Source organism: Bombus huntii, chromosome 13 (assembly GCF_024542735.1).
Source record: "Bombus huntii isolate Logan2020A chromosome 13, iyBomHunt1.1, whole genome shotgun sequence".
NCBI classification, from domain to species: domain Eukaryota; kingdom Metazoa; phylum Arthropoda; class Insecta; order Hymenoptera; family Apidae; genus Bombus; species Bombus huntii.
The window spans coordinates 5,503,307-5,515,370 of NC_066250.1; the positions used below are offsets into that span (position 1 = coordinate 5,503,307).

Consider the following 12,064-nt stretch of genomic DNA (forward strand, 5'->3'; position numbering starts at 1 on the left):
AAACGTACAGCTTCTAAAGAGTATTTAATATTTCTTCGTCAAATCGATCCTGATTAATTAAGCTAATCATTTATACAAGCTGATTATCGTGTTTATCACACCGATTGCTGGTCGGCCATTGAAACTATTATTATATTAACTTTCGACAAAATCTGCTTGTAAAATATTCGAATTCAGAGACTCGTTAATAGAGTGCGGACATTCGTACGAGCTCGTATTTCGATGGAGTAAATAAATAAATTTATGAATACGATCAAGTATTGTAAATGGCAGCTGGTATTTAAATTTATACGAATCATACATATGCGAATCATTATATAGTATTTTTGCACGAATATCCTCAATTAGTTCTATCGTTTGTCTTCTAAACGATACCATTCAATAATTCGTCGTCGATAAACTTTCGCAAAACCAACAAACAACAGTCCTGTTCGATATTTATTTCTTTTAATTTTTTTTACGACGCGTTTATAACCAAACTTTATCTCACAAATTTGATTCTTTTAACTTGTAGATTGTGCTCTTACATTTCAGCCGGGAAACTAGGAAATGATACGTGCAATTGATAGTTAATAATCTTCCATAATATTGGTTTCTTCAAATTGAGTTCTTCGAATTCAAAATTGAGTACTTCTTTCGATATAAATAATATTAGAAAAAAAGATTAGTGTAGGGTGATGTATGTGGTATCTCCGCCACTGTTACCACCCCGTGGCCGATAAGGGTGGTGGACACGGCATAGTGGGGCGCGGGGGTGACGATTCCGCTTTGGCCCGAGTCGCGGCGACGCTAGCGCCGCGCCGGAGGCTCCAGTCCGAGCCCAGCATCACTCGTGGTGGTTTCGCGCGCGCATCCCCCGCCAAGGTGCGACTACTTTTCGAGGAAAGGGAAAGAGATTCCGTCCTGGCGATTCCGCCACGCTTCCAACCCCTTTTTCACGCGACACCCCGAAACACGCCGCGAAACAATCGACCGACTGTGTCATCAAAAAGACGAGCAAAATACGAGAAGAAAAGAAAAGAAGAGGGAAAGAAATCGCAGCGCATTGTTTCCGACGTGCTATGATCACCAGACGAAAGAAGGATCCAGCGAACGTGAGTGGACACCGTGAAGCAGCACGATCGTCGAACATGTGAAGAAGATGGAAAAATCAGCGGCAAAAGGATACGAATCCTCGAGGAGGAATATAAAGTCAAAACTACGGGAGAAAATATTTGCGTTCTCGAGGGAATCAACGAAACGTGTTGAAGAAAAAACGCGAGTGATTGTTTTCGAGACTCGAATGCGGTCAATTGCCACGACTTTGTAAACACAAGTATCAACGCGGGTTTTGTTTATCCCTCGTTCATTGGTGAGTCTTCTAGCCATTCGTGTTCAGTGGCCTGGAATCGAGAAATCTCTGGAATCTTCGTGTTTATTCGCGCTCACGTTCCGTAAAGTAGCGCCTAGTAAGTGGAAACAGTCGCTGAGATACAGACAAAGAGAGCCAGAGGACAAGGGACATTGGCAAAAATCGTTCCACAGGACGCGCATCCTCGTGCGTGATTTTACTCGTCGTTTCTCCAAGTGTGTGCGCGTTTCTTATCGAACTGTTCGTCTTAATGGAAGCCAGTACGATCTTAGCCGCGTAGTTGGACGGACCGACGAATCGTTGGTCGTTGAATATTCACCGTGGACGAGGGTGGACGATCCACGAGCGGAAAGTTCTCACCTCGCATCGTCGCTTATAATCACGTTATGAATGCACGACACGCCGTTCCGGCTTCGTAGCGGCGCATCATGCTCGGCTGCTTGAATGTGCCAGTGCAAGTGCGAGATCCGTGGTATCGACCCGTCGATCGCCGATAAATAAATCGGGCCCCGTGTTTCGCGTAACGTGTTCCGCGGAAGGTGATAAAGGGGAGAAACATATAGAGGAAGGAGAGAAATTTTGCGTCAGAGTGAGAGAGCAAAAGTATCGAGGGAAGAAAAGAGGAACGAAATTAAAGTGCGCGCGGGTTGGTTACTGGGGCGCGAATGATTTGTAGGTCGGATATTTCGAAAATTGCGATCGCCAGCTGTCGGAGGAAATGTTTCACCGAATGATGGCCAGATCGGTAGATCGATCGGCAATCGAAAGTTTTCCTTCCTTGTAAGCCCCTACTACCCTGTACTTTCTTCCCTTTTGTGTCTCCACCAGTTTCTACCTTAAGCTTTCTGCGAATTGCGAGCGTAATTACAAGTGCCGCGGCTGAGAAATATTACAGGTTTCGTCTTTCCATGGAATAAGAATAACAGTGTCGCTGCAAATCCCTTCGAGGTTGCTCGATCGAATATTCTTCGCGTAATCGTATGTCGTTATTCGTTCGGTCACGCGATAGAATGGCTAGTAGCTGGTGAAGCTCGAAAAATTTATCCTGAAAGCTTGTGAAAGTGCGTGCGTATTATTATTAGAACGGTTTTCTAACAAGTGACGAACGTACATAGAGAAAGGTGTTGGAGGGCCGATCGAGGATTTCGGAGTGTGTAACCACGGAGTTTCTGTCGTTCCACGAGTTCCATTCGCAATCGTGACGCTTGATTTCGTAGCATTGTCCGGCTCCCTGCACGCGGTCCAGTGCATCAAAGGCGAGGATCGCTTTCGTGTACACGGCAACGAACCAACAAAGGAAATACGATTTATTTAGAGGTGAGCTTCCAATCACAATGCGATCGTCTTTCTCTACTTTCTTTTTTTAATCACGTACACATCGAGGGGAATTATCCTTTTTACAATTTTCATTGAAATTTGATAAAACACTATCCGATACTCTGCTAACTTTATACGCTGAATTTCGTGTCAGTATCAACGGTTAGGTTTCAGGTCACGTGAAACGAACTTCCGACATTGTCTCGTAGCTGCGCACTTCGTTTCGGTGCGTCTGTTCGCGATGCAGCAAGTTTTGTTAGTCGAATCTTCCGAGAGCAAGTGTTCTAACTAGGTTGAATTAGGGTTTAATAACTTGCGAGCTAGAGCTTGGTGGCCGGGGGAGGATTTAACTGAAAGAGTAATTAAAACGCGTCCTCGAGTTTCATCTAGATTAACGCGTAAAAATATTATAGAACGATGAGGAGTAGTTTCAGCTGAAGTAGAATATTCGAGGGTGAAATATTGTTTCGAATGTAATAGATTTCGATGATCGAGGGAAGTCGAGTGGTAGGGAGAGGAACAAACTTCTCTGAGATCTTTATTAAAATTTCAGTCGGTCTTCTTTCCCGATAAAGTTTACCGATACTCTAACTGGCATTAGGTCCTCGAAGGTTGCTTTTCACGGGACGTTATTAGTTTTCTCAGACAATGCCCCGTTAAATTTATTCCCACCACGCCGCGGGTTCGGATACTTTGATACTTTAATCATCTTTCCTCGCATGCACCATCACGATTTATAAGTTCTAATCTCCGTAAGTGAGAATGAAACGAAAAGGACATTAAACTTTGCCCTTTCGCCTCGCCAGACTTTAATCTAGGTTTAACAAAGGCAAACGATATTTAAAAGAGGATAAAAGACACGAGAATAGGATATCGTTGGGTGATATATCCCATGTTAAACAAAAGTATAGAATGAACAGGGAAAGCTGTTGGTGAAACGTTTGACAAATATTTACGAACCGTTCGCATGAGGAAATCGCGTCGACATCATCTACAAAATTTATCGAAACAGTAACTTCGTGCTTGGCCAAGAATGCAGAGAGCGTGCCACCGAGTGTCTCTGTCGTAAAATGTTTACGATATTTTACGAACGTGGACCGACGTTCGAATCGAACGACTAAACAGCAGATAATTTTGTTATCCAATCGATTCGAAAGATTTCTGTCTTGTTAAACGACAATAGGATATATGAAACTTCGTCCGAATGCAATCATAGATAATTTTAATGGGCAATTTGTCTTCTTTTTACCGCGTCGAGTAATTGCCTCGCAAGAATTTAATGGCATTTCCAGCTTACTTCTTCTATGAAATCGTAACGAATGGTCAAGAGAAAGGTTAATCCCTCGAATCGAAATCGTGGATTAATTTCTCATGAAAGAACGTTGACTTTGCAACTGGGAAATAGTCCATGCAGCGTACTTAATCCGTCCTCGTTGCTCGCTTATTATCACTGTTACGCGAAAAATTCATGGAAATAAACGCGCGTGCTCGATTAAGCGAATCCAATCAAATTCAATACCGTCCTGCGAGAAATCTGATCATTTTTTAATATCATTCCATTCGCCGCATTTCGCCCGTTCTCCAATGGCAACAGCAGCAGGCGGTGCCGCTTACACGCACTGTCAAGCGATATTTTTCGAAAACAACTGCCGCTGCTACGGTAAACAGGATTTTAGTTTCAATTTATTTAATAATCCCTTCGAAAACACAATTACTCGTTCGCGTTTCCGCTATATTTCTCGGATAATTTTCGAAACAGTCGTTCGATCACCACAGTGAAGTGGAAATAAATTTCCTAACTGATAATGAATACCGACAAATAATCCCTTTTACATGGAATTATTCTTGTTACGCGGACTATTCGAGTGGAATTCGGTACTCGTTTGAAGGAATACTCAATGCCCTATTAAAACTACTAAGCCACACGTTCCACCAGCTTTTCGTTCATTACGCGTTTATTGCTTTTCTAACGCTATACACCGTCTTATACTATTCTCACGCTACATACACTACCATCCATAAGTATTCGTATACTTCCATGTTATCGCAATTACTTGAAATAAAACTGTTTGAGCTGATTTTAACATCTAATCTTATTTAATATAATTGCTAGATATCAATGAAAAGAGTAGTTAATATTAATTGGTAGAAATAAAAAGAACAATGATTGAACAATGAATGAAAGTTGATCCTGCAATAGATATCTCAATTCATTGATTTTAAGTATCTCCAAATTACATTTATTCAGATTGAAATAAATATTTCTACAAATTTGTATAGATTTTGTAAAGTGTTAATTCATTCATTATAAATATAGAGTTAGATGCACTCATCTTAAATTAAAATTTAATACATTTGATCGCAGTAGGAAGTAAAAATTTAATAGCAGAGGGAATTTGTAAATAAGACAAATATATACATTTTTTTGATCAAATTCCACCAAGTGTCCAGATCCTTATGGACAGTTGGTGGTGTATGTATAGTCGGGAGATTTCTCAAAAAGATGGAAAAGCAAAAATGTTATCGAAATTCTGACAGTCGATGTAAAACGAAATTGCTCGCTTTTCGAAAATCGAAGCTTCGAAACGAGCAGAATTGACGCGTGTGGGTGGTTGGAGGACGGAGAATCGAGTATAATGGGTGAATCTAGCGCGAAACTCAAATGATTGATGGAAGAACGAAGGGGCGTGCAACGTGAACAGGGCGCGAGGAAACAGTTCGACGAACAAAAGGGTTGAGAGGAAGTAGTTATGCTTGTGTACCGAGCATGGTCGACACCTGGGATGCTCGAACGCAGTTAACTCGAATGCTTCTCGTAATAGCGATAGTACTGGAAGTCATCAATCGAATATTCCCGTTTAGTGACTTCTCTTGTCTTTCCTGCTGACAGGTATTTGTCATACGTTCGACTTGTCTCGAGAAATTTCTAGCTTATTCCATCGCTGTCAGCGTCGAGTTTCTTCCTCTGTATTTTTCATGAAATTCGGAATTAAAGCTGCTATTTAGTACTAATGCAACGGAAAATGTAATTAGAATCTCTAAAAGATGAATATATCTCTCTGCAAAAGCGTAATGTCAGTCTAATTTAGAAAGCTTTTACCACTTGAACTATCAAAGGAGACAAGGCTACTAATTTGTAGCTTTTCATAGGAATTTTATAGATTTGCAACAGAGTATTTTTGAGGGCTTGTGAAATGTAAATTCGTTTTGGTAAAATATGAATATGAATACAAGCTTGTTCTCATCAGTTTATACATCGCGTATTGGAGCAATTAGAGGAACATTTTCTATGTCATTTTCACTTTTATGTCAATTGCTTATGTTTCTGTTTTTTTTTCTTTTTTTTTTTTGCTTTTTCTTGATGATTTTCCTGAAGTCAATTTTTATTATACCGTCGTATGAACGAATCTATGAAGTTGTCCGTAATGGTCTTCAGCACTGTATAATATAAAAAGGAAAACAAGCTTTTATTTATATACTTCATGAATACTCAAGTAACTTAATCTTTACAAATCTCTAGAAATTTATTGTTATATTTTTTCATATATCCTGCCATTTTCATTTGTCCGATACAAGCTTCATACTTCTATTGTTCAGTGGTTCGAATGTTAATCTGAATTTACAGGTTTTATATCGCTGCCATTTGCGTGATAGAGACACGTATCACCGAGAGAATGCTGGAAAATCCAAATCATGATCGTGTTCCATAAAAGTTTGTCGCATTCTCACGAATTTATTTTTCTTCCCAATTCCCGAGAAACGTTCTTAAAAGTTTTCACTCGTGATCTTGATATATTCCCGCGTTAAATTCGAATCGTACCGCGTTTTCCGCGCGCGTCTGACTTGGCAATTATTCTATTTCGAGATCCAGTCGCGGCCGCATCAGATAAAACGTATCTTCGCTAGTGATCTAGAAACGAACCAACGATATCAACGTGGAATAATTTTCCCACGTAATAAATTCATGATATCGCGGCTATTTGTATCAATAACGATGCGTCATAATATATCACGGATCGCGATCCTCCGTTAGGACATCGCTGATAAGGCATCTTACGCTACATTCCAATAGTGTGCACCTTTACACCCAGTTTCAATTAACTTTGCATACCGATTGAATTATTGCCTATAATATCTAGAATTCGAATGTTTATGCAAATTCAAGCTTGTTCGGATATAAAATATAAAAAAATACAACCTAGAGAGAAATTTATTTTATTCTTCGTGTATTGTAACAGATGCTTTGGATATTTTGTATGTTTTGTATATTATGTGAATTTTAAACACTTTAGTATGTTAACAAATTAAAGTATATTTCTAAATTTTTGTTTTGTAATCGATATTATAAAACATGATCTATATATTGATTTATTGTCAAGTGAAGATTAACACGTTCTGGAGCTTCGTCATGAAGTATGTAACACAAAGATTCTTAACGTTTTAAGAAAATGTTGGTGCATACAATTGAAACAATGAATCATATACAGGGTGGTTGGTAACTGGTGGTGCAAGCGGAAAGAGGGTGATTCCACGCGAAAAAAGAAGTCGAAAATATAGAATAAAAAATTTTCGTTTGAGGCTTTGTTTTCGAGAAAATCGACTTTGAATTTTCGCTCGGTACGCGTGCGGTACGTTATAACGGATCTCACTGTAGATCGTTGTCTCGATGGAAAAATTAAAAAAAAAAAGAAAAAAATTAAAAAAAATGTTTATTCTATATTTTCGACTTCTTTTTTCGCGTAGAATCACCCCCTTTCCGCTTGTAGCACCAGTTACCAACCACCCTGTATATCTCTTATGTATTTCTGTAATTTAAAAAATTGTCTTGCTATAGAAAAATATAATTATATCAGCAATGGACGAAAGAATGTGGCGTTAAAAATACCAGAATATTATTTTGTTTTCTCGGAGGAAGATAAAAATATGGACAAGGTTTTTTTTATCATGAGCTTTCAGTCAACCGTGAAATATTGAAATTCTCTACATATTCCAACTCCCCTTTACACTCTGCTTAAAATAATATTACTCATTCTTTTATTAATATTAATTTGTATATATATTTTTTTTAAATATATTCAAAAACATTATATATACAATATTTATTCAATATCTTTAATTTATATTCTCCGTATTATGAATACTTTTTCATATTCATAATATCAAACATTTGTAATCATACACTGCAATACTAGTAAGTGATACGAAATTTAATGTACTTCAATTTAATTAATTGAAAGATAAATGGTGCAAATAAACACAATAGTATGCAAAAGCTTTTTCCATCTACCGTATATGATGAATTATCGATGTTGAGGTAAAAAGTACAGAATAATCGCATGAGAATACTACTAAACGATACGAAATTTATTCACACCCAATACTATGCAAATCATTTTTTCACCCACCGAATATAACAAATTCTCGTTGAAATAGAAAAGACAATCTTCCGATTCAAACGTGATTGGTATCTAACACGTGTAAAAAAGCAATGGATATCGAGGGTGCAAAAGCCATGGAATCGTCGTCGGAATATGTAATCCCGTTTCCGTTCAATATTCAAGAAGCCGGCTGCGCCACAAACGGGTCAAACTAATCACTCATGGGCTCACGCGGCCATAACGATTCTATACGTTTCAGAGCGAAGGCCGATTAGCAGATTTGTCATGCGACCAGGATATTCGGGGCCTCACGAATACCCCATTAGTGATCTCGGCCAGACAATAGCCCTTATGCAAAGACGGAGGCAGACTCTGCTAAGTGAACGCCGGCCTCTGATCAATGGGAATCCTATATTTCGCGGGGGGGAAACAGTACGTCATCCTGTGCAACTCTGTCCGTGACATCGTCCTTTTCACTGTGAAATGGATTAATGCACGACACGCGGGACTGATGTTACCGCGCTTGCAACAAGGGCCACGTTACAACGTGTACTATTAACGGAGCGGCACTAGACGCCACGAATTTATGGCTGTCTCGAAAAATGTTGTCGAGAGTCGTTGGTTAATTGTTCAAGGCTCGCGCGAGTGCACCTGGAATTATTTAAAACGGCCTGTTACACCCTGGTTAACGAGATTCAAGTGACACCGTTGTCGTTTTACCGGTTTACATTTTATTATTGCGAAACTATGAGTTTGTAAACAGTTGTAGGACGATGTTTTATGAGACTGGTTAGAAGTGTAGTATGGTTACAGTGGCTACAGAAAGTATTTATGATCGCCATTGTATTTATTATTACGCTTAAACGCTGATTAGCTAGGCCCAGTCAGTGGGTAATACTTTCATACGACTAGAAAGATTTGATACTATAAAAACGCCCTGTTACACCTTTGTTAACGAGATTCATGCGTGATGATAGCCATTGTCGTTTCAGCGGTTTGTATTTTATTATCGCGCAGCTATGAATTTGTAAACGGTCGTAGGACGATGTTTTATGAGACTGGTTAAGAGAGTGGTGTAGTTACAGTGTCTACAAAAAGTATTTACATGGCGTTATATTTATTATTGCATTTACCGTCACGAACAAAAGTATTGGCACAGCTTGGTTTGAATCATATAGCTACAAATAAATCAAATAAAGAACATGATGTATGTTCGGTTAATTTTTATATGAATAGTAGTTGTGGGATTCATATTTTTACAAGACTCTACATATTGCGTTTGAATTGTTTCCGTAACAAGGAATAATGATAAAATGTAGAGTAACGGGTATTTTTGTTGAAACAGAATATTGGCACATTTGTAATTCTGTAGTACAATATGAAGTGAAATATTTTCCATGTCGTCCTTTACTTTTTATTATTGTCTTTAAAAAGTGTCCCGAAAAAGTTATTTCTTCTGCAACATAATCCAAAGCAAACTTTAATCTTTCCTTCTGATTAATTTTACTTATTGTTGCCTTTCCCCTTGCAACTTGAGATTGGTATCATCTGGTATCTTTCAATACTTGGCTTACAGGATGAACATCTTTATTAAGGTCTTCGTTAATTGTTTGCTGAGATCTCTGAGAAAGAGGTAATGGGATCATTTGCCACAATATTAATAATATTCTTTTTCTTTTTTTGCTTGGTAAACTTCTCTGAACAATCAGATTACGAAGCATTTATTACATTATCTGTGTTAAAATCGTTTAATTACACTTTTAATGGTGAAACGACTTCTTTCCATTATATTCTCATTTACTTCTTTTACAAAATTTATTATTATTCTTTGCTATTAGTATTATTATTTACTTTGTAGATCATAATGTTTTCTTTTAGAAATACGTAACTGAATAGAAAACAAATGAATGTCATTCAAACGCATTGAGCTCGCAGGTACGAAAGAATATACCAACATTCTAAAAATTCCTAGGATAAGTTTAACCGATATTTTTGATCGATGAAAACAACTGTTATTGTACATTTCATTATTACTCGTTGTTATGTAAACAATTAAATCGCAATATGTATAAGCTTCCGAAAATATAAACCGCATAATTACTATTTATATAAAAATTAACCGAATATTGTTTTTTTGTTCGATTATATTGTTTATTTTTAGCTATATAATTAAAGCCAAACTGTGTCAATAGTTTTGCTCGTAACCGTATACATCGATTAGCTAGGTGCAATCATTCGCTAATACTTTCAAACGACTAGATAAAATTGGTACTATGAAAATAAAACGTAGAGCGTAGTAAAACGTAGTAGGTGATTGTTTAGGTTTGTTAATTCGTAAGATAACTCACAAGGGTTAGAATGTAATACGTTCATCGTGGATCCGATTTTCAAGTTTTTAAAATACAGTACCTTTCTTCATAAAACTTGATGTATCAGAAGTAACAAGGGTGAAACGTTATAGTGAAATCCAAGTCCAAGTCTGTTGATCCGATCATGATTAATGATACTTAGTGGTTAAAAGGGCGTATTTTAATATGGCATAGTTGGAAAGGGGAACAATCAATTTAATTCAAAGATATAAAACTTTCGGGTGATAAATCCATCAAGTTTCGTAAAAAAAAAGAACGCTAACGACATACATAATCTAATAACCAATATTTTAAACATCTATATTTTTCCAGAGAATTTAATTCCATTGATGTACTATCTTCGATGTCAATATTTTTCAAGAGAATTCCACAGACAAGCCCATTGAGAGTTTTCATTAATCTATATTTAATTAACGAGATAATAGATTTTAAAATTGCTTTCATATAAAATCAGAAAATCTGACTTATCGTATCTTTCTCCTGCGTCCTCGTACGTAAAATATTGTGTGTAAAATATTCTACCACAATTTCGTACCTTTGGTTATCTAAAGATTATAATCTAAAGCTATGTACTTATTTGCCATTTCATATGCACGTCGTACACAGTGAACTTTGTTTTTAGCATGCTGCGTTAATTTTTACCTCTTACGCACTTCTAGCCTCTTAGAAAGTAGTACACGTCAAAGGCTAAACCTTAAGTCACGTTTATCCCAACTTCTTACGAGAATCAGTTATATGGGCCGTAAAAAGACGAACAGCGAACAATAAAAAGGAATTCTGCTCTTCTTTTGTAATGTCTGCACGTTTTCGATGTCTTATCGTTTTATCACTGACGAAATCGTCGAAATTAGATCACGTGTCGGCACGCACATCGACTGTAGCATATTTACTAATCCGTAATATTCGGTGTTACGATGGAAAAATGCCGCTAATGGTTATCGGCTCTGATATACGGCGTAAGAGTATAATAAACCAGATATATTTGACAGGGTTACGAGCGCGCGAGGGAAGCATGGAAAATGTGTTGCATTGCGCATTTGCTACATACGCCGGCCATAGCTGCCTGTATATCGAGTAAGAAATCGCGCGACTTACGCGATATAATCCTTCGACGCGCGGCAAATATCAACTAATTTAACGAATTTCACGAACGCGGTGAACGCTGAATCCCAAAACGATGAAATTTCCGCGAGATTTTTCGTGGCACACGCTGTAAATACATCAGCAGCGGAGTGCGTGCGTGTCCAAATCCGTTCGAAATAGTAGCGGCGATAAATTGAACAGAACATTGCTGCGGTTGATAGAAAAAGGTTTAAATTATCGTTTCTGTCCGTTTTCACTCCGGGGTGAAAGCTTTCCATCAACATTTGACGGTAATTGAATGTTTTAAACGAATAATATAGTGTGGTGGAAAAAATAAAACGTAAATGTTGGCTTTTAAAAAAGAATGGGGGATGTAAAATGGTAAAAGATGTAAGTGGTTATAGTAGTCAGTTCGAACATTATTTAAATAAAACGTTTAAAAAGTGAATTTCACAGTGAACTTTTATGTAAAAAATACATAGTCACATAATTAATTGGTATGAAATTTTATCGACATTGTTTGAACATATTTTAAAAATGTTATTTTTTTTTTTTTTCGAATTATA

General features: G+C 37.4%; 1 protein-coding gene across 11 annotated transcripts in view; it reads left to right on the forward strand.

The window, feature by feature from the left end:
- The first annotated feature begins 796 nt into the window (after positions 1 to 796).
- Positions 797 to 12,064, forward strand: part of LOC126872395 (basement membrane-specific heparan sulfate proteoglycan core protein-like) — a 291,064-nt gene continuing 279,796 nt past the window's right edge. For 8 of the 11 annotated variants that reach the window (XR_007691963.1, XR_007691964.1, XR_007691965.1 and 5 more), the window contains exon 1: positions 797 to 2,668. The gene's annotated coding sequence lies outside the window, so the exon portion shown is untranslated. The remainder of the gene's footprint in view (positions 2,669 to 12,064) is intronic. The other 3 variants (XM_050632306.1, XM_050632307.1, XM_050632309.1) reach the window with 2 other exon arrangements.